This window comes from Medicago sativa, chromosome 2 (assembly GCF_051527215.1).
Source record: "Medicago sativa cultivar Bolivia chromosome 2, Bolivia_mono, whole genome shotgun sequence".
NCBI lineage: Eukaryota > Viridiplantae > Streptophyta > Magnoliopsida > Fabales > Fabaceae > Medicago > Medicago sativa.
In genome coordinates, this window is record NC_140750.1 from 79,308,373 (window position 1) to 79,333,571 (window position 25,199).

At 33.8% G+C, this 25,199-nt stretch overlaps 1 pseudogene; it reads right to left on the reverse strand.

Annotated features, from left to right (window-relative positions):
- Positions 1 to 21,902: 21,902 nt before the first annotated feature.
- On the reverse strand, positions 21,903 to 24,391 carry LOC146951165 (uncharacterized; annotated as a pseudogene).
- Between the last annotated feature and the right edge of the window lie 808 nt (positions 24,392 to 25,199).

Here is a 25,199-nt window from a genome sequence, read left to right on the forward strand (position 1 = left end):
CTACTCTGGTGAACTACCAAAGGTTAGACAACACTCAGAGAAAGCCTCTGAAGTTGCTTCTGAAGTAGTTGCTTATGAGGAAGTTACTTCAGAAAGCCCCCAACAACAAACACTCAACACACAGATAGCCCCACAAATGAGCTCTGACAGAATCACTAGCCCTGAACATGTCTCTACATCTGAGCATGTTTCAGTACCTGAACAAATTGTTCCTGAACAACTTGTTCCTGATCAAACCCAATCATCCACCATTCCTTTACCTGAAACTGTTTTCAAACCAACCTGCATTGACAACCGTGTTTCTATAGCCACATCTATGGACACTGACTCTGAGGATGATCAAGTTGATCCTCAATCTTCTACCATGGTTATAGAAACTACTCATGATCAACCATCAACTAGTAACATTCAATCAACTAACACCATAAATAGCCAACCTTCATCATCCAACTTAGCCATTGTATCCACAGCTCCACCTAAACCTACAAAGATACCCTTACCACCAACCATATTCCTTGATTCTACTTTGTTACAACATGTATGTGAGAGTATAGGACAGGAGCTGGTCAAGCTGATTGAAGAGAGAAATAATCTGGTCCATAAAGAAAGCTTTACAACATGTATGTGAGAGTATAGGACAGGAGCTGGTCAAGCTGATTGAAGAGAGAAATAATTTGGTCCATAAAGAAAGCTATGAGAGTCAATGGAAAAGATTAAAGGAGAGAGTTGATTTTGTCTTGTCAGAACTTCAAAGAACATGCATAGATGAACAAGACTCAGCTCAGAAACAACTCCAAGACTGGCTAAGAGGCATAGATAACAATCTGCAAAGAGTAAAGGTTTTCAGAACATGGGTGCAGAGTCCTCCAAGCTTAAAAGGAAGGGAAGTTACAGACTTCATTCCTTCTGGTGTGCATCCAAAGGATCTGGACCTAAGCTTCTTAACAAATATCAATTTCAAGTCAGCATCTGGAAGTCAGGACTTGTTAAACAAGAATGCTTCTTTGGAATCTGAGAATAAAAAGTTGAAGAAAGAACTCATGGAACAGAAGCTACTCATGCTTGAGTATAAGTCTTCTACTGATGCAAAGCTAGAAGAAGCTAAAGAAGCCTTGAGAGAAGCTAAAATCAGAGAAGAAAATCTGTTTAAGAGCAATGAATCCTTCAAGCTTGAGATGAAGCATCAGCAAGAAGCTATGCAAAAGAAGCAAGAGGATATGCAAAAGCAACAAGAGCAGACCAACTTGATGCTACAGAAGATGATTGATATGATGAACAAACAAGCCCAACCTTAGTTGCACACATTCAGCTTGTTTAGTTTAAGTGTCTTGTTATGTTTTTGCTCTGAATTTTTATGCTTCTGAACATCTTTTGTTCTTCTGATTATATATCTGCTTCTGAACATCTTTGCGCTTCTGACTTAAAATTGCTCTACTATATCTATACGCTCTGATATATTTTTTTATATAATTATGCTCTGATATTTATATGTTTACTTCTCTAATATTTTCTCACTATCTTTTTCCTACTTCTTTCTTTTTGTCTTTAGTTTTTTTTGTTGATGACAAAAGGGGGAGTAGTATGTATAGTATTTATAGGCTCTGAGCCCCATTAATTTAATTTTTAATCATTTTAAATTAATAGGACCAACTTCTTATCTCTTAGTCTATTAATGTGAGAATATTCTGAGAGTTATTTCGTTTTTAATGATGAATTTAATTAACTTGAATAGAACTCAGGGGGAGCTTACAAAACTCACCTTAAGAACTATTAGACTCAGAAGGAGCTTGCAAACCTCATACCCTTTAAGTCAACTTGTTAATTAGATTAACAACAATTGCACATTTTAAATACTATTGTTTGTCATCAACAAAAAGGGGGAGATTGTTGGAACAAAATATGTTTAACAATGAACCTTGAGAGTTTTGATGATAACAAGGTATTAAAAATTGTCAATTGGACTATCTAATATTTGTTCAAGTGTACATGACCATATACAAAAATTTACATCTTAAGTAGGTTCTGAATGAACAAAAGAGAGCTAAGAAATCAACAAAAAGGAAGCTTAAAGCGTATGAAGAGAAATGCTTCTGAAGTCCAAAAGTGCTCCTAAAGACAAAGTGCTCCTGAAGTGGTGACGTCATCAGAAGCTGAAGATCATCAGAAACAACCTCATCAGAAGCTGAAAATCACCAGAAGCTAAAATTCATCAAGATGGAAGAATTAAAGCTTCAAAAGTTGTTTAATGGATTCGAAAGCAATGCAGAAGACTGAGAATACAAAGCAACGGTCATTTTGAATGGATTTGAAGGCATTGGATGCTTATCTTCAAAAAGCATTGACAAAAGAACAATTGTACGAAGTGTACAACCACTACCTCCACTACTCTGCTGTGTCTCTGCTACAAGACAAGAAAAATAGCTCTGCCTGCAACGATGTTCCTTCACAATGGGAATGGATTTGAAATTGATCCTTCATAGGACAACAACCATATCAGGCAAAAGATCATTGGCGATTGATCAAGCCTCAAACGACTCTTTTAGATGTGCTGGCAATTTCACAACGTCTCTTTCACACCTCTATATAAAGGAGTGAAGACTTAGAGATTGGTAGAGACTCAACAACAATTTACAAGTGCCAAAACTCTGCTGAAATTGTTTTGCATTCAAAGTTCACTTAGAATTTCTGTTTTCAAGTTCATATCTTAGAAATTCTAGAGTCTTAAGAGTCTGTATCTGATTTGTATTGTGAGCACCTCTGATTGTATATCAAGTGTTCAATCTCAAACATTTTTCTTTGTAATCTTGTTTGATTAGAAGTCTCTTGCAGTTGTGCTTGAGCATTAGAAGTCTCTTGATTGTGTTCAAGAGCATAGAAAGTCTCTTGCTTGTGTGCTTGAGCAATTTGAAGTCTCTTGCTAAGTTTAGTAGTGAGCAATTGTAATCAGATATTACATTTTAGTGAACTCTCCTTGGAAGTGCAAGGGGGACTGGACTACTTCCGGTTTGTGGAAGGAACCAGTATAATTGCTTTGTGTCTTTCTTCTTTCTCTCTCTCTGTTTTTATCCGCTGCATATTAGTCCTGAATCTCACTTCAGAAGCAATTCTCACTTTGCTTCTGTTCAGTGTTTTTCAGCTTAGGAGAAAACGAAGAAAAAGTAAACACAATTCAACCCCCCTGCCCCCTCCTTGTGTTTTTTCTCACCTTCATAATGGTGGTAAGTTGACTGTTTAAAACAGTTTTTCACACAACCAATCATAACATTCAAAATTGCCCCATAAAATAACAACAATAATTGATGTTGCAATTCTAAATATTTTAATTGGTTGTGTGTCTAAAGTTGTTTTGGACTGTCAAACCACCACCATTAGGGTGCGTTTGATTTGTTAAAAAATAAAGGACTGGACAGGACAAAAATATTTGTACTGCGTTTGATTTATAAAAACAAAAAAAGACAGCACAAAAGAAGTAATCAGGACAGGACAACTATCCGCTTTTCTGTCCACTGCATTAGTTGGGGACAACTTTTTGTCCAGCGGTCTACTGTTCTAAATTTACGTTCTCATCCTTCGGTTTCTCGCTGCATCTCTCGTGTTTGCTATTTTATATTTTTCTCGTTGCTTTTTCTTATTCCGTTTAATTTTTTTTTCTTCCAGTTATTGTTTGCTTACTTTATCTTTTGTCTCCATTCATGTCAGTATAGTGTTTTCCTTAACTCATTCACGTGTTTGTCATCACATAAAAGCCATTTTTAGTTTCTAATTTTTGTTTGTACCCACAATAGACATGTTCATCTTTGATATAATATTTTCTTAATTATTTGTTTTATTCCTGATCTATACATGTGTAAAAGAAAGTAGAAAATGTATTCCATTTTTCTTATATAGTATTTTTTTACTTATCTTTAATTTTTATAATTGTTTTTTTACGTAGTGGGATGATGAACAAATTTATATATATAAACACAATTAATAAATTCATATTGCTTAAATAATTTTTAAGTGTGTTAATAATATAATAATAATAATAATATAATGATAGATATAATAGTTAAAAAAAGTTTCAAAATAATAATAATATAACAATTAAAAAGGGTATTATAGTAAATTTGTATTATTTTGTCCAGGACCTTAACATATCAAACAAAGTATAGCACAAAATTCTTTGTCCTGTGCATCAACTATCAAACAGAGTGAAGTACAAAAGGTTGTCCTGTAACTCAGTCATTTGTCCTGTACTGTTCTGTCCAGTATCCATCCTTTCGCAAATCAAACGCACCCTTAAACTCAAAAAATTTATCATGTTAATTTAATTTATTAAGACTTTAGAAATTACTTTATATATCTATATATTTATCATTTTAATTTAATTTATTAAGACTTTAGAAATTACTTGATATATCTATATATATTTTAAGGGCAAAAATTGGAAGTGTGTGAAATCAAATTGATAATTTATTCTACTAAAATTTGTAGCCAACTAAAACCTTAACAATGAATTTTTGAAACTATCCAAACAATCCTACCTAAGAAATGCACTCTAATTTTGTTCAAGAGGGTACTCAAACAATTGGAGGTACACATCATAAGTAGGAATATCCGAACAGTTGGAAGCGTATACTCAATTCCATTCCATACTATATTTACCGCTGCATACGGTGCTTTTAAAGGAAATTTCAACTATGTTTCTCCCAACTCTTCCGATGTGGGACTCATTGTTTGAAGGCTTAAAAATTAACAAGTCAAACCATTACACCACAAGACAAAGCCGCATTTCAAGAGCTTTCTGGAGATTCAGGAGGGCCAACGCTTGCAGTCGAGATAGCTTTGATGTCAATGGCAGATGATAATGGTGCGCTGTTGAATTGGAAGAGTTTTCTGTAAGTGGCAAATCAAGAATCATGGTTTTGAATATAGATAGGACCTGTCTCTTGAGAGAATTTCATTTAAGCTACTTGTTTGTTTGATCTCATTATAATGTCTGCAAGCCATATATGCTGTGATTTATGTAGTGCTTCCTTAGTCTGATAGCAAGCTTAATATCTTAAATATTTTCAGATACGTCGATGTATCAACTGTTGATGTTGATTGTGGACACTTCTAAATCGATTAGTTGAAGACATAAAATCCACTGGAGCGTCATCTTTTGGAGGTGTGTCTGTTTATACTTTCCCTATCTATACTCTATGCAGCATAAAGGGTTGATGGAACAGATGAAGACAAGGCCAAATGATGGGAAAATGAGCAAAATGTTTTCTGAGGACGAGCAGAGTCGTTTGTGGAACGGCATCTTGTTCACGATGGAAAGAATGGAATCAGTCAGGGGCGGTTTCACGGCCCGGCGACCCCGGGCGGTCGCCCGGGCTCGATCGATAATTTTTGCACATTAGACCCAACCCAAAAGTCCATCAACACACTTACAAAAATAAAAATTTGGGCAAATCTGAAAATTCTCACACGCAAATAAGCTCGGGAAAGACATTTACCTCTTAATTTTATTTAGCACACTATTGACGGGTTCATCTCTCTTATTTTAACGGGTTAATTGTTCAAATTGACCCTGTAATATACATTATGTCTGAAAAATGATTCTGTAAAATACAAAACATAATAAAATAAAGGATCTCTAAAATAATTTTGCCTATATATTGCTCCAATATGTGGTATAACATTGTAATTAATGGATATATAACATAGTAGAGGATTTTTCAACATTATACCACATATTGGAGCAATATATAGGCAAAATTATTTTAGAGATCCTATATGAAAACATTCACTATATATAATAAATACTCTATGAAAACATCCACTAATTCTCTTTCATATAGGATGTCTGAAAAATGATCCTGTAAAGTACAAAATAAAGGGTTCATATCATGTTCTAGTCATGCCTACAAAATAAAGGAACTAAATTTGACATGTGAGTATACGCTTACGCGGAACAAAATTTCAATTTTGCACGTTTTGGTTGAAAAATCAAACTAAATTTAAACGACTTCGAAATGCTATGAAACTTTACAGATCCTTTTTATGTATTTTAATAGATGTCTCTGCAAATAATGAGCTCAAAATTCGATTTATAGGTCGAGATTTCCATTGTTTTATTTTTTGAGTTTTTGACACTTTAAAAATTCATAATTAATTTGTCGTTTGTTGAAAATTTATAATTTTTTCTGTGTAAAGCCATATTTTAACGTTCTTAACTCGCCTCTAAGAAATCATGAAAACATTCAATCCCTTGGTTGCTTTTCTGGACTTCGCGTATATTACAGGGTTATAAATAATAAAAATCTCGAATTACTTGTTCAGAATACATGTTATTTAATTACAGGGTCAATTTTTCAAACTTCACGTATATTACATGGTCAATTTCAATTAATAACCCTATTTTAAATTGTACTTTTGTTGACAAAATGAGGAACCTCTTTTATTTCGATTTATGACTGTTTATATATTATTTCACATGTGAATTTGCGACAAATTTTTTGCCCGGGCTCCATAAATTTCCTGGCTCCGCCACTGGAATCAATTGTTGTACTGTTTCTTGCTCAAAATGTCTCGGACCATCTTTCCAGTTATGCACTCCTGTCCCGTGCTTCTCGACAGAAACATCATTGACACCTTTGGAACTACTGGTAGATTAAATAAATAGCTCAAAAGATTAATCAAATTGTAAACTATCGGAACCAGCACAGAGAGAGAAATACAACAATTCATTCAAATATCAACAAAAAACAATCAAATTGATGTTATCGTGATACTATCTCCGTCCATAATTATAAGACCCTTTTGAGATTTTTTTTTTGTCCCTTTTTATAAGACCCCTTTGTTATTTCCAACTACATTAATTATTTCTTTACATACATGCCCCTATTTATTATACATCTTTTTCTTCAATCAGCAATAAATAACATGTTGAAAACATAAACCAACCCTCTTTTTAAAGGATAAAATTGTAAAATCAATTGTAATTACAAACATATTTAATACAAATATCCACTATCTTAATTCCCGTTATTTTTTCAAAAGGGCCCTATAATTAGGGACGGAGGAAGTATAATTTATTTTCTATTTTATTAGAGGAAGCCTTAAAGCAAAAAAATATAGTTTAATGGTGGTTGATTGACATTCCAAAACAACTTTTAACACAAACAATCATAACATGGTCACATAAATTTGTGCAAAAAAAAACATGGTCACATAAATTAAAAACAATAATTGATGTTGTAATTCTAAATGTTTTTATTGGTTGTGTGTCTAAAATTGTTTTGACCGCCAATTCACCACCATTAAACTCAAAAAAAATTTGTCATTTTAATTTAATTTATTAAAATGTTAAGGATTTTCACAGACTTTTTTTTTTGACAGAAATTTTCACAAAGACTTTAGAAATTACTTAATATAGGCTTAAACGCACTATTCACCCCCTAAGTTTGCAAAAGTAGCAATTTTGGTCCCCTAATAAAGAAACACACTCTAGTTTAATTTTGTTCAAGAGGGTACTCAAACAAACAACTAGACTGAGTCTCAGCATACGGTGCTTTTAAAGGAAATTTTCAACTCCATTGGTCACAACCCCTCCTATGTGGGACTTGATATTTGAAGGCTTAAAAATTGAACTAGTGATCTTATCCTATTATTATTGACATGTCGGCCTTTATTTCTTTTCAATTTTATTAGAGGAATCTTTGTTATAGAAACGTATGATGAGAATTTGAAGGATATTGAGGCATTAATTACTAAGAAATCAATTGGGGAGCTGCAAAAATCCAAAACTGGTAAGGAGCTTTTCGATTTAATTCAGTTACCGATTACAATGGAGGCTGCTAAGTTCAAAACTAGAGGTGGTCCTCAGGTGAGGCAATCTTGTGACTTAATAACAAAAGAAGATTGTCAGCGCCAGACCGGTTCCTTTGTAGCATGTAATAAGGTTCATTTTCGACGAATCATTGCTCTTCATACAGACATTAATTTGGGAGACTGTCCTTTTTTTCGTACTTGCCGGCACATGAAGACATGTAAACATGTTCACTATGAGTATGATCCTACTCCTACACCTGATTTGCCTCCATCTATGACGGATGCTCGCATTGACAATACTCATGCAAGGTGGATGTCTCTTGGTAATCAATTGAGGGGTGTAAGGTTAGTGGATGAAGGGCTGCATGCAAGATTTAAGGCAGCTTATCCAGATGTGGAGGTGCAGCCAGCATCACCTTCCAGAGCTTCTGCTATGGAGGTAGACTCTAGTGTTGCTGCTCAAACAAGGAGTTCATTTTCCGTCACAGAATCAATGGCCATTGATGTGGACACTAACTAAGTTTCTGCCAATTCAATCATATGATGATTTTTGTAGGGAACATTCCTTTATAAAGCTGAAGGAACAAAGCAGTATTTTGACCTTTCAACCATTTTTAGTTTGTGCTATTTTCTCGTTTTTCTTTCATTTTGTGGAAAGTAAAGTGTTTCAAGTTTCATTTGAGAGCGATATTTATTTTAGATGAAAAAAAGAAAGCATTGCTAATTTAATTTGTATTAGTAATTAAAGAAAGTCTTGTTTCACTTTCAAACTTTGCTTAGTTGACATTTGGGGCCTGTTTAGATTGACTTATTTTTTAGTTTCTAAAAATAGCTTAAGCAAGTAAATAAGCTTTTATGTTAATTCATAAGTTCTCACTAACGGAAAATTGTATCTTAATTCACCTTTCCATTACTTGATACTTTTTATTATCACAAGCACATGTCTTCTACAATAATTATCAAAAGATACTTTTTCTTTCTTAACTCTATTCCTTACTCTATTAAATTTGATTTCTTACTTTTAAGAACATGCACCATAAATATATATACTAAAGTAAATATTGTTACATAAAACACAATGTCTAACTTTCAATCTCTTTCCATAGCCCAATCGTTTGAAACGCAAAATAAATCACAATTGAGAGCTATTTGCTGAACTCCATAGCGCAATCGTTTGAAACGCAAAAGAAATCACAATTGAAATTTTCAAGCTCTTTCCATTGTATTACCTTGTTGTCTAACTTTCAAGTTTGTCAACAAGGTAATACTAATCTCTAATTGAATTTTCATCATTTTCCTATATCCGTGCAAGATGTTTACTAGTTATTCATATCCTAATTGGTTCTCAAAATTTTCCTGTTGTAGAGTTTATCTCACTGTTTGGAATAGGACAAAGAGACAAGTAAAGGAAAATATATCCAAGTTATCTAGATTGCTTGTACTCCAAGTTACCTTGGCACTATACTCTAATAATATAAGCTATAAATTTGTACGTGCATTTGTTCTTTGCAGATATGAGACATCTCCTGATGAAGTAGTGGCATCATGTTATCTTACTTTTGCCATGCCTGCTGATCCTCAAAAGTACGGTGTGTAGATTTTCTGTCTAGTTTTAAAGCTTGTATATATATAATTTACGAGCTAGTTTATATTTGTTTCATCGCATTATAATGTCTGCATGCCATATATCTATTTGATTGTTTACTTTCTTAAGTAATGAAATGATAATGAGATATCTTATGCTGGCTTATGGTGTATGTTGTGATTTGTGAAATGCTTCCTTATTCTGATAGCAAGCTTAATATCTCATATATTTTCAGATACGTTGATGTGGACCCTTCTAAATTGATTAATGGACACAGAAAATCCACTGGAGATTATTTTTGAAGGTGTGGCTGTATATACTTTCTCTAATTCTTTATGCAACATAGGGTGTTGTTTAATTAGGATGTGCATTATTCCTTGCATGGTTTAGTTGGATGATTAGATGCATGCATACGTAAGTTGTAACACTTGTGAACCGTTTGTCTACCTACAGACTTTAATTTCATATTTCTTACAGCAGATGAATAATATTCTGATGTTGGATATGGAACAGACAAAGACAAGGCCAAAATGAACGAGATGTTTTCTGACGACGAGGGAAGTCATTTGTCGCACAGATGCATCTTGTTCAAGGAGAATTGTTTTTCACAATAGAAAGATCAGTGGTGGGTCATTTGATGCATTGATGAATGCATTGACAGAGATAGGTAGCTAAGCCACCAGCCCAATAACAAGATGCAAACATTGCAGGGAATTCGTTACGAAACCAGAAAGATATTGAATCTCCACTTGTACAGTGTGTAAACCAATCGAGAGTCTTTGTTCCTGGCAAAGAAAACATTTTGTTCCAGTGTTGATCGTTTCTTGTCAGTCATGAGTTTAGAAACGGTTAAAAGTCAATACATAAGTTTGTGACATTGATGTGAACTGATACATAATTGATAAAAACTGATATTAATGATATCACAAAAAAATGAAGACTTCAATCTAGAAAAATACTACTATTAAGAAATATCTAGAAACTTATATACAGCTAATGTGGATGTCTGATAAATGGCATCAAGTAGAAGAGATGTGTGCATCACTCAGAGAAAAGAAATAGAGTCAAAAGTGAAGTCCTCGAATCAGTTCAGCATATTGCATAAATGGAATGCAACATCATTTGTCCTTGCACAACTCATTCACACAGCATACTATCCCAAGTTCCTCTTTTGTCTTTTTAGACATTGTGGAGTACCCCCCAGGTTTCTTACCTTTCCTCATCTTAGAAATAAGGTCCTTATCATCTTCACTATAAGTATAACCTGTCCACGCGTCATCCCCGTTGTTTTTAAATACTTTTCGCTTTCCCTTCATTTTAATCATTTCTTCAAAATCATCCGTATCCCCCATTTTCTTTGCTAGGCTCTGCAAGGAACCATCTCAATTCGCCACATTCTGGATTATTCCCTTTGGTCAAACTCATGTTTCGTCACAAGAAAACTGATCTCTGCATTTTCAAAACGACAGTATCTTGAAAAGTGTTCAAGAAGATATCACTGTGAATTCAAAAAACAAACTAAATGGTCACAAAAACTAAGCTTCAAGTGAACAACTGTTAAACAGACTTCAGTTATACTACCCTTGGAAGGTTACACAGCCACTTACAAGTCATAATTATTGCCAAAAATTATATATTAATAAATCATGTTCAATGTTTTGGTTGCTTCCGCTATTCATTCATTATTGAACATGTTTTATGAAATCTGTTTTTATTAAGACCTAAATTTCTAACATTTGCTTAACTTCTATTTCTAGTATTGTGAAACCAACTTCAAATTTAGTTAATTGTTTTAAGTGTATATTATTTAGGTTGACACTCAATTTTTTTCTTCAATATTTAAGTCAATTTGTATGGATACAAGTTTATGATACTTTATTATCATGGTTTGATACGTTTTTGCTTCTTAATTAATTGAAGTTTTTAATTATTGATGTACTTGGAGTATTGTATAAGTATATCATGCGATGCATATATTAACTTCAATATCGTTTTAATATGAAGTAAGCTCGTACAAATTTACGAGTCGATTCCACCTAGACAAAATGAATTGACATATAAACTCGAGTTTGACAACCTTACTTTATTTAAACTATTAAAAGATACTAAATTTTCAAAAACTATTTTTTAATCTAATTATTTAGTCTCTCTCTTAATTAACTTCTTCGTCTTCAAATTGAAGGACAAATCAAGTTAATTTTAGTCATGACTAACAGATCATTCAATAAACCGACTTGAACGGATCATTCAATAACCGACATTGAAAGACAAAAATATTGTCGTTTATGGATAGTTAAGGACTATATCTATATTTTCATAGTTTATACGTTAACAACAGACATCCAAATGAACCAATTAAGAGCAACCAAATAGTTGATTGAGAAATAGTTTAAAGAGCAATCTGAATAGAGTGTTAGTTTAAAGACAAAATTGCATGTGTTATTTTTTCTTTATATACATATGCACCTCTTCCGCCATTTTGCGTAAGAAAAACCATCATTATCTCTCCAATTCGTATGAATTGAATCAATTATCAAATTATTCTCTATTATTTTCACCAAAATAAAACATAACTCACTCATTTACCTACTTGTCACATCAGTACATTGAGCATGCAGACAACATCATCAACATTAATCCTAATTGAATAGTCAAATTATCGTGTTCAATTTTCAATTATCGTGTTCAATTTTCTTCTTATACTTTAAAGATTACTTAGTATATTTATTTATATTTTAAAGATTAAATAGGAGTGTGTAATAAATTGTAAACTGTATTGATGATTTTTTAAATTGACAGATACAAACATCGTTAAAAACATAAAGACTGAATTTACGAACAAACTCACAACACTCAAGTTAATAGCATACAACAACGAACAGTCTACTAATAATATGATAAAAATTTAAATTATCAAAATACGCATGCTTGCTTTCAGATCTACAACGTAATTTATTCTACTAAAATTTGTAATTACCAACTAAAAACTTGAAAGTGAATTTTGAAATCATCCAAATAATCACAGCTAAAACCTTCCTCCAACTTTGTTCAACAGGATCATTAAACAAGTAGAAGGAGGTAGCAGCTGGGAGTATCTGAACAATTGAAGACATTTGCTACAATAACTCAAGTCCATATGAGGCTTTCTATCTGCATACGGTTCTTTTAAAGGAAAATTTCAACTCTACTATTCACAACTCCTTCGATGTGGTACTTATTATTTTTTGAAGGCTTAAAAATTGAACTAGAGAATTATGCTGTTAGTTGTCTGTCAAGTGATTCTTATCCTATTATTGTTGACAAGTCCGCCTTAATTTCATTTTTATTTTACTAGATAGATACTAGAGAAAGCCTGGTTAATTAAATTAGTATTAATAATTCCTTTAAAAAGTACGTATATATTTATTAGAGGAAGTCTTGTTTCACTTCAAACTTGCTTAATTGACATTTGATAGGTACTGATATTAATTACTATTAATCTCACAAAAAATTATTAAAAGTTTCATCCACCACGTTCCCCTTCAATGGTCATATTAACCAATATTTTTTTTTAATGTTAATACTTATTTATCATAAAAATCTAACAATTACTTACAACTGAATAGAAGACAAGGGACAATATGCTGGGTGGCTAGGTCTTTTTGGATGGTAAAATCAATCCAAAACAAAGTATACTTTTAACTTCAAAACAAAGTAAGAATTAAGATGAAGATGCCCCACATTTTTTACTTTTGAGAGCATATACACCATAAATATATACCAACTTAAATATTGTTGCATAAGACACAATGTCTAACTTTCAAGTTCTTTCCTTAGTGTAATCGCTTGAAGCGCAAAAGAAATCACAATTGAGAGCTATTAGTCAAACATTAGGCCATCTTTCAAGTTTCACAACAATGTTGTACTAATTTATAATGCAATTTTCATCATTTTCCTACATTTTGAGGTATAGTTCCTAATTAAATTTTTAAGTAATGAAATTATAGTAAGATATATTATAATGTTAATTTAAAGGGTCTTGTTAACGAATGCTCTGTGACACTCTTTAAGCATTCTAAACTAAATAATTATTCTTTAAAAATGTCAAAATTTTCATTGTCCAATGCATTTTATTACACAAACTTTCATAAAAAAAATACCATTTAAAATTCTTAATCAAATATCTCAGATTGGAGACTATTTTGATGATTTATTCTACCAAAATTTGTAACCAACTAAAGAAAAACCTTGGCAATGAATTGTAAAACCATTTAATACTCTCAAAACAAGGAAAACATATTAATTTGATTTTGTTCAATATGAATTAAAATGCTTTCCCTGATTAGGAGTATCTGAACGATTGAAAGGAATAAGACACTATGCAAAGTTACTCCGATGTGGGACTTAAAAATTGAACTAAGCATCATGTTGTTACTTGTTAGCTGTCTCTCAAGTGATTTTAATCCTGCCTTTCAAAAAATGAAAATTGAACTAGGCTTGTTATTTTGTTTATTTTTTGACAATAAAGGAAATTATATTAGATAAGAGAAGAGATCATATCTTTTTGGATATGAACAAAAATGGGGGGGGGGGGGGGGGGGGGGGAGTTACAATACCACACCTTATTGGGTTCTTTTTCGGCCCAATTGGATGTGGCATGCGCAGCCCAGTTACCCATTCTATTGACCCATCTAAGGGTTATCCTATTGAGACTACTTATCTTCTTAGAACACTCTTTCCCAATCAGACCCCAATAGAGATTAAGGAAGCTTTGACTGTTTATACTATCAACCACCTTCTTCGCATCACTTTCAATGGTGATGTTGCTCCAGTTTTTTTCACTGATCCAGTCCAGCGCCTTCATGATACCCATAACTTCAGCTGTAGTTGCATCATCCAAAGTTTCAATCGTCCTAGTCGCCACCTCGACGGGGCTTCCGTCGCTCCGGCGAAGAACAAAGCCTAACCCCCAACGGCCATCACCTATAAGGTGAGCATCCACATTGAGTTTTAGGGCTGAACCCGCCGGAGGACTCCAACCAGTGTCCCGATGGTTCACTCTAGGGATTGATTGAGTGGATCTGGAAGCGATTTTTTGGTTTTGAGCTTGGTAGTCAGTTAGAGATTTCAGAGCTCTATTGATGATCTCGTCAATAGGTATGTCCTGTTCTTGAAAAATCAGCTTATTACGGGCATTCCATATACTGTAGATAATGGTTGATATCATTTCCATGGTGCGATTATCTTCGTGTCTCATGTGGTGCTTAAGCCAATCTATAAAATTCCCTTCTTTCTGATGTTGGAATTGCAGAGTAAGAGGTGAAGCAAACCAGACGCGATGAGCCCAATCACATTGCATGAACAGATGATTGATAGTTTCAGCTTCTTTGTTACATCTGGGGCATAAAGGTTCAGCTTTGATGCCTCGCCTTAGCAGATTGCTTTTGACTGAAATTCCATTATGAAGTAAGCGCCATAGCAGCGAAGCTTGCTTGGGAGGTATGTTTTGTTTCCAAAGTTTGTTCCAGATAGGATCATCATGGTTGGATGAACTTTCACTAGTAATGTTACTTTGTTCCTTCCATTGGTTGATGGCATGATAGCCGGATTTGACCGAGTAATTTCCATCTGTAGTAAAGGCCCAGGTAAGAGATTCCTCTTCGTTAGTTTTAGTGAGGGGGATCCTTTTTATCTGATCACTTTCAAACGGAAGGAATAGAGAGTTAATGATATTGTTGTCCCAAGTATGGGAAGAGCTGCTAAGTAATTTATTAACTGTAAGAAGAGGGCAATGAGGAGGCTTAGTACTAAGAATCTTAAACCCATGCTGTTCAGGAAGCCAATTATCATCCCAAATTTTAGTGGTTTTACCATTGCCAACTGTCCAGTAAGACCCTTTTTTAATCACCCATCTTGTTTGCAAGATGTTGCGCCAAGAGTAGCTGATATTGTTGTTTTGGGAGGCTTCCCATATGGTTTTATTGGGGAAATATTTTGCTTTAAGCATTCTGGCCATAAGAGAGTTTGGCTGGGTTTGTATTCTCCAGGTTTGTTTGGCCAACAGAGCTTCATTAAAGGCTCTAAGGCCTCTAAAACCCATCCCTCCATTCTTCTTAGCTTTACAACACTTAGACCATTTTATCCAATGAATTTTGTTAGTGTCAGTAGAGCTGCCCCACCAAAACTTGCATATAAGACTTTCCAGTTTGTTGCAGAAGTGAACAGGGAGAAGAAAACCACTCATAATATAGGTGGGAATAGCCTGAGCCACTGCTTTAATAAGAGTCCCTCTCTCAGCAAAGGAAAGGTGCTTTTCTTTCCAGCCCTTAAGTTTCTTCATGATACGGTCTTGTATAAATTCAAAATTTTGTCTCTTAGATCTGCCTAGGTGGGTAGGCATGCCAAGATATTTTGAAAAGTTATCCACCTTCTTCATGTTAAGGATTTGAAGAATGCTAGATTGGTCAGGGTTGTTGACTTGTTTGCTGAAAATAATTTCTGACTTTTCATAGCTCGCCTTTTGGCAAGATGCATTTTCATAAAGGGTGATAATGTCTCTGATATTCTTAGCTTCTGCAGGTGTAGCTTTACAGAAGATAAGGCTATCATCTGCAAAGAGTAGATGTGTCAGACTGGGAGCTTCTTTGGCAACTTTAATACCATGAATAGAGTTAGAATCCTGGGCTTTGGTAATCATATTAGAGAGCACATCAGCACAGATAAGAAAAAGATAGGGAGAAAGGGGGTCCCCTTGTCTTAAGCCACGATGGGGTTTGAAGGATTGGGTAGGTTGACCATTTATGAGAATATCAAAGGAAACCGAAGAAACACACTTCATTATGGTAGAAACCAATTGTACCGGGAAGCCCATAGAAATCATAGTGGCTTGGAGAAAGCTCCATTCCACTCTATCATAGGCTTTAGCCATGTCAGTTTTCATTCCCATGTAGCCTGGTTTGCTGGTAGTATGATGAAAGTAGTGGAAGATTTCATGGGCAATGATGGTGTTGTCAGATATGAGGCGCCCCGGTAGAAAGGCACTCTGGTTTTGGCTGATAACCTTTGCCAAAATAGGTTTGAGTCTGTTGGCAATAACTTTGGTGAGGAGTTTGAGGATAACATTACAAAGAGATATGGGTCTGTAGTCACTAGGTAACTTAGGATTATTGGTTTTAGGAATAAGACAGATGTGAGTTTGTTTTATTTAGGAAGCCTTGTTAATTAAAGTCTTGTTTCACTTCAAACTTGCTTAATTGACATTTGTTAGGAACTGATATTAATTCCTATTAATCTCACAGAAAAATCTCAAAAGTCTCCTCCACCTCATTCCCCTTCAATGGTCATACTATAACCAATAAATAAATATACTTTTAACTTGAAAACAAAGTAAGAATTCAGATGAAGATGCCCCACATTTTTTACATTTGATAACACACACCATAAATATTTACCAACAAAAGTATTGTTGCATAAAACACAATGTCTAACTTTCTTTCCTTAGCGTAATCACTTGAAGCACAAAAGATATCATAATTGAGAGCTATTTGCTGAACATCAGACCAACTTTCAAGTTTCACAACAATGTAGTACTAATTTGTAATGCAATTTTCATCATTTTCCTACATTTTGAGGTACTACTTCCTAATTGAATTTTATAAGTAATGACATTATATAAGATATGTTATGCCGGCTTCTGGTGTCTGCTGTGATGAAGCGCTTCCTTAGTCTGATAGCAAGCTTCTTAGATATTTTCAGATAAGTTGATGTATTAGTTGTTGATGTGGACACATACACAGTGCTGTCTAATTAGCAGCGGCGAAGCTACCCGTTATTTTATGAGGTGGCCAAATCTATAAAAAAAAATATATATATATATTTTATGTGCTATTTTGACAATTTTTATTGTTAACAAAGCTCTCTTTGTAGTTAATTATGTGATCAAAAGTTTTAAAATAAGACATAAAACATCTATCACACAAGTAAATATCTTTTGATTTTCCTATTTCTACTAGCTTTTGACAAACAAACTCATTTGCGGTAGCTAAATATATTTTATTGGGGTAGCTAACTACAAAATATGCTAAGTTATTCAAATAAAAAAAAATGGGGTAGCCAAAGCTACTGCATTAATATGCATAGCTTCGCCCCTGCTAATTAGGATATGCATTATTATTACTTTCATGGTAAGTTGTAACAACTCTTTTCTTTTCAATATTTTAATTTAATTTATATATATAAACCATTATTTACACTTGAATAGAAGGCAAGCAGCCAACAAGCTGCTCCGCTAGACCTTTTTGGATATGACACTTTATTAGTATGACACTATTATCGTGGTTTGATACGTTTTTGTTTTATAATTAAGTTGAAATTTTAAATTATTGATACACTTGATCGATCAATTAATCGATTGGGTACATCGATTTTTTTAACAAATCATTACCAATTCACCATATTAGGTTAGGTACATCGACTGATTAATAAATCGATTTTTGTTAAGGAAATTAATAAATCGATTGTAGAAGAAAGTATTTAAGTTGTATACAAGAAAGTACTCACAAAATAAAATAAAAAAAGTTGTATTGAAGTTTTATGTTGTCAAAATTAACAGACATGCATTTAATTAACTTTGAGTGAAAGTGATACAAGATCAGAAGGGTACTCTTCAGTCTTCACCATGACTCTCATCTCAATGAACATATAGCATAACAATGAAATAGAGGGTAGGGATACCAGATTATTTATTTATTTCAACATTATTACTAATTTTCTAGTTTCCCTTTTTGCACACTGAGGTCATTAACGACCTCATATAACATTCATCTCATCAACTTGGTTCTCCTCCACAACAACAGCCTTGTTGGTTGATTTCTCAGAATCCACATGACCAACCACCACAATCTTAATCTCAAGCTTCTCAGCAGCCATTGCACCTTAAATTCAAATTAGTAGTAGAAATACAACACCTGCATGCCCAAATCACAAAATTAAATTATGTACTGCAAACAAATTTCAACATTTTTTTTATTGGTTGTTGAAAATGATGTGTTATAAAACATCGAATAATTTTTTTTCCTGCACAATTGATACAAAACATCAAATTAAAAATAAATAGCAGTAGTACAAAAATGATGTACTATAAGATTTGTCAGGGACAGAACCTAATGTAAGTATGTAGACTTGTGAAGAAAAATGGAGTAATTAAAGTGATGAGAAGTTTATTTATAGTCCATCTGTAATAATCAATTTACAAATATACCCTTCATTGTATCTCCTATTTCCCATTGTAACCATATGATGTTGAACTTCTCTCTTATGCTAATTAAGAAGTGATTCTCTTAATCTCTTAAGTGTCGTGGAGATTATTATCATCTCTGTTCTTTGCTAAGAGAAAAATTTCATGTTGCCCCGTCGTCCTCGCAACATTTAATTTGTGCACACAAATAGACATAATACTTTGATGAGCAACACAGTTCAATAATTTTATATTTACCATTTATTGAGTCACGCAAAATTTTTATGATTGCACGTCTACCATTCATTGAGTCACACAAACAATTAATGCTTGCACGCCTACCAATACCAAGAGAAAGAGTATGCAAAGGAACATGTTTAAAAGAGGTAAATTTGTAAATTGAACGCCTAATCAAGTTAATGAAGGGTTAAAATGGGCTTCGTAGTGGTTAAGAGGACCAAACATTGCACAATATAAGTTCTAATAATTTGACACCACAAAAAGGACAACATGACATAATAGTACATAAAGAAGCCATAAAAGATAATTGAGTCTGCATCGATCTACACATTGCACATCTACCATTCATTGAACCACATAAACAATTAATGTTTGCACGCCAGTGAAGATTGCATGTCTACCATTCGTTGAAAACACAAACAATTAATGCTTGCACGCCATTGGAGATGACACGCCTACCAAGAGGAAGAGTATGTAAGGGGACATGTTGAAAAGAGAGAAATTTGTAAATTACACGCCTAACCAGGTTAATGAAGGGTTAAAATGGGCTCCTCAGTGGTTAAGAGGACCAAATTAATTGCACGCCTAACCTAGTTTATACTTCCTCCGGTCTCAAATGTAAGAAACAAAAAAAATGCACACATATTAAGAAAGTGGATTGACCACATTTAAGTCATTATTAAAAGTGATATTTTTTCAATTTTACCCAAGGTCAAATGGTGCGAAAATGAATCAAATGTTTTCCGAGGACAAGCAGAGTCACTTGTTGCACGGCACGGATGCATCTTGTTCAAGAAAACAAATGCTTTTCGTGGTGGAAAACATCAGTGGTGGATTTAGTGGTTGAGGTGTATCTCACTCAAAATGTCTCAGACCATCATTTCAGTTCTTCATTAATGTCATTTGCTGCTTGATTTCCCCTAAAATCAAGCAGCAAGTATGATACATGCTATGACGAAAGTGCAAGCCTATGATAGTCAACACAGCGGAGGTGCAGATTGTGGAGCCAGAAAAAAATGCAAAGTTGGAAGACAAAATATTCAACCAATCTGTTTATGAATTGAGTATCATTTGCCATTTTGAAGAAATAGAAACTGTTGTCGACTGCAACTGAATTGACTCTTGTGGAACTACTGGTGGCTTAAATAGCTCAAATGATTTGTAAATTGTCGGAACTAGCTCAAAGAAATACTAGGGAACATAGAAGGTATTCATGTTATTGGTATTTGTTAGTTCCGCAACTACAGAAGGGCAAAATATTCATGTTATTGGGGTGTTGGGAAAGAGTTAAATACTTTATTTTCATCCCATTGCTCCATTTTTATTGATGGCGGAAAGCCAAAAATCTGACATATAGGGCCACCAGCCTTCACAAATTAGCCATATATGTTTTCATAAAGTCTGCCACCGATAAGTTTACTTAAAGAAGTCATGTAGGAAAAATTGTATACGGTTGTGCTTAGCTGATCTTCTACTTTTTTTATTGCTGTTTGAGAATGATCAATTGAAAAGTCACCACACCATTGAGATTTAACCAGTTTTGTCAAATACCAGCCATGGCGACTACTTCGCAGTTTTGAGGAGACGAGGAAAATAAGGGGAAAGCAAAAGTATTTAAAAGACAACGAGGATGACAAGTGGACTGGTGTAGTGAAGATGACAAAGACCTTGTTGCTAAGATGGGAAAGGCAAGAAACCTGGGTACTACATAAGGTCTAAAGACAAATAAAGGACCTAACAGAGATGTCAAATCTAGGGGAAATTCTAAAAGAGAGAAAACAACTAGTGTCGATGAAACTGTTGAAGAAGAATAATTAAATGATGATGGTGCAGTGTTAATAGTTGCACATACTCCACACTTTTAAATCCTGATCCCCTTATGCTGAGGAACACTTTTGTTTGGTCAGGTGAAACATCTCTCAGCCACTCGAGATCAACAGCCCCGTGTACATGAAGGAGTAGATTCAGGAAACTATGAATGCATTCAGCAAGCATATGTCTCATAGCACACCAGTCAAAAGAATCCATTATGCTTTCTGTTTTTTCTCTCTTCCATGTGGCTTTGGCTTTAGGACTCTGTTGGAGAACTCGAGTTTATGTTATCCCATTTTTATTCTTTGAGGTACCACTTGACGGGGCTTTAAAATTGACAGAATTATAACTATTGACTTCAAGAACTTCAGAGTTTTGGGGTCATTTTCAAATTATAGTAATATTGCACTAAATCATGATTGCTTCTAAGGAGCTTGGAGTAACATTTGATTTTGTCCAAGTTCTTTTCCAGGTTGTCATGCCTCATAGCTACAGATTGACCATATGAATCCCTCAAATTCTCAGTTGGATTGCTTATTTGACAGTTAACTTCAAGTAACCGGGTCGAACTTGCCATTCCTACCTCGATCAAAATCATCCTCATCCCTGCTTTCTTTGTTAGGATCCTCTAGGAACCGCTGCCAATCTCGACATTCCAGATCATGCCCTTTGGTCAAACTCGTGTCTCATTACAAGAAAAGTTCCAACATTTTTTACCTCCACATATATTAGTTTAAGTTAATACTCCTTAACTGGAACTGCAAGCCACCAAATCTACAACAGATATGAAGCTACCGGGAAACCACAAAAATGAAATTAAATAGATCATGAATTCATCCAAATTATATTTCTCTTTTCAATTTAGTCGTAAACTATATGAATATAATAACTAGTCATCAACGTATATAAAATTTGTCAAATTATCTAATTTATTAAGATGTTAATGACTAATTAATTGATTGATTTTAGGGACTAAATTGATGGTTTATTCTACTGGAATTTGTAACCAAGAGGAAGCAACTAGTTTATGATTTAGAAACTCTTAAAATCTACATTGCAAATCTTGATATGGAAATGTATCATTGGAAGACAATAATATCATTAACTAAGACATTAAATTTTATTTTCAAATATAAAACCTTGCATTTCCAATTATTGTTTCTCACAACAAAATATCATCGTCATCACTTAGAAAAGCAACAAAAAAAAACTTGGTTGTTTATGGTTCCAAGTGACCCTTGTTGAATTTTCTGAAGAGTTTAGTTTATAGTTATTTTTCAAAACCCAAAGCATGATTACAAGAAACAACATGGTGTCGTATTAAAATTGAAACCGGTGATTTGTTGCAAGGAGGGATTCACTAAATACTTAAAACTGTATTAAAATTCGAAACCATTTATATTCATTAGACTTGGAAAACTTCGACTGGTTTTTGTGAAAGAAAAACTTTGACTGATTTTGGTTAGCAGTAAAATCTTTAGACTTTGAAAACTTTGACTGATTTATGTGAAAGAAAAACTTTGACTGATTTTGGTTAGCAGTAAAATCTAAAAAATTATTGAAATGACTGCACACCCTTTTATTTTATTTTTGTTTAAAAACAAAACGAGTAAAAGTCATCCAAAACAACGATTATGTACGTCATTGGATGAGTTTACTAGAGAGTTTATAATTCTACTCTGCATCCTCAAATCCATGTGACAACCACTAGAGCATACGCTGCTTTTATAGGACATTTTCAACTCTATTCCTTACAAGTCTTTCGATGTGGGGCTTATTATTGTTTCAAGTCTTAAAAATTGATGAACCGGAGCATTATGCTGTTAGTCAAGACCATCAAAGGAGATTTTTCTTTCATATCTTAAGTGAATTTGTGTGGATAAAAGTTTATTATTATGGTGATTTGATATATTTTTACTTTATAATTAAATTGAAATATAAATTATTGATGCTTTTAGAAGTATATAATATGTGTGTTAAAATAAAACAATAGTAAGTCATGGGCACCCTAATGGCTCAAAATCTCATCAAAGCTGGGTATTGTATGTATGTTAAAACACTTCTCTTGTTCATTTTTCATTATTTTCATATAGTTTGACTTAATTTCTAATTTAAAGTATAAATATTATTCTGTCTCACTTATGATTAACATGCCTTCACCACCTTATAATTAAACCATAGTCTATTGTTATTCTCAGTATAAAGTAGCAGATAACTTTCCATTACTTACTCTTTAAAATAAGTATACATTTTTAAAGACGCATCACATAAAGAGAAGATGTGCTGTAAATTTTATATTGTGTGTTTGAAAGCCTGTGCAGTTGTTTTTACAGTTATGAATTGAGTCATGGGACAAGAAGAAAATGCAAAGCATGTGTCAATCTGTTTGTGAATTGAGTTTTATGACAAAAGTTATCATTGACCATTCTGAAAAAAGAGAAACTGTCATCAGCAACAACAATGAATCCTGTGGAACTATTTTTTGAAGCTTGAATAACAGGCAATATTGTACAATGGAATTTTTCAGTCCCACGACTAGGAAACGGCAACAAAGTTCATGTCATGGAAGTGTTGAGGAAGAGTTAAATGCTTTATTTTCATCTCATAGCTCCATTGTTACATTTAAATTGTGTGGAAATTTATCCGGAGAAGATGGGATCATTCTAAGACAGCAATAAAGTAGTAGAAGATCAGCTAAGCACGGCCGAATACAATTTTTCCAACAGGACTTCATTCAGTAAGCTTTTAGGAATGGTAAGTTCAACCTAGTTACATGAAATTAACTATCAGATAAGCAATCCAACAGAAGGATTTGAGAGATTAACATCGTCAATCCTCAGAAGCAATCATCACACAATGCAATGATTGTAATTTGAAAATGACCCCTAACTCTGAAGTTCTTGAAGTCAACTGTTATAATCCTGTGTATGTTAAAGCCTCATCAAGTGATTCCTCAAAGGATAAAAATGAAAAACATAAACTTGAGTTCTCAAACAGTCTGAAAGCCAAGCTGCGATTGCCCATTCTTACAGCATCATATCCCAAGTCCCTCTTTGGAAACATAGTGATCACAAACAACACAAGGTTTTCCACATTTCAGGACAAAGTCAAGATCTAATGGAGATATCAAGGGAATCAGATTTTGGTGACCATAATTATGCCATGAGGAAAAAATTAAGGGGCGGGAAGTGTGCGAAAGAGAAAAAGGATGACTTCAATTGGGATAGTTCAAGAATATACAGGCACAAGCTAAGGCAGGGAAGAGAGAAAAGACAGAAATCACAATGGATTCTTTGGTGAGAAGTGCAGACGTCAATGAAATTGCTTATGCACTCAAAGAAAGGGGCACGGATAACATGCTTGCATAACTTATTCAGAGTTTCCTACCTGAATCTACTTGTTGATGTACACCGGGCTATTGAGCTCAAGTGCCTGAAAGATATTCCACCTGATCAACCAAAAAAAATCCCTGCTCAGCCGAAGGGGTTGGGACTGGAAAGTGTGGAGTGTGTGCGACTATCAACACTGCACCAACATCATCTTCTTCAACAGTTTCATCGACACAATTTCCTCTTTCTTTTAGAATTATCATTAACTTTGACATTTCTGTTTGGGTCCTCATTTGTCTTTAGACCTTGTTGATTAGCCAAGTTTTTACCTTTCCCCTTCGTTGTAGCTAGGTCCTTATCATCTTCACTATCACTAGTCCACTCGTCATCTGTTGTCGTTGCCTCCATATACTTTTCACATTTCCTTCATTTCCCCGTCTCCTCAAAATCCTCCTCATTCGCGTTTTCTTTGCTAGGCTACCCGAGGAACGACTCCCAATTCACCACATTCAAGTTCACGCCCTTTGGATACTGATCTCGTGTCTCATCACAAGAAAACCAAACTCTGCATTTTCAAAATTATTCAAAAAGCTATCATTGTGAATTCAAAAAAGAACTTGGGCGTGAATAGTCACAAAATAACCATCAATATCTTCAAAATTACATAGGTATTTACAAGTCATCACTGAATATATTCATCACAAACTACCAAAAATATCTTTGTTACATGAATTCAACAAAGTTGAACAGTAATCAACTTGAAAATATTTACTCTCTCAAGGAAAAACTAGCTTTTCTGTGAGGTACAAAAGAAACCTAACCATTAACCATTTCATTTCCATTTCTAACACCAGAAAAGTTCCAACACTTTTTACCTCCACTCAAGTTCCAAAAACAAAACAAAAAATCTTATGATGAATAATACCATTCCACATTTATTAATTCAAGTTATTACTCCTTAACTGGAAGTGCAAGCAACTAAATCGACAATAGATATGAAGCACCCGGAAAAACCATAAATGAAGGCATCCAGAACTTGATCCCATATATAGTATTGGAATTGAATAAACCATCAATTAAGTCTCTTCAATTAAGTACCTAAACTATATAAATACAATAACTAGTTCTTAAATCCAATACACTAAATTGACAAATTTTATTGGACTTAAGAACTAATTACTATATTTATATATTTTTTAGGTACTAAATCCGAGTG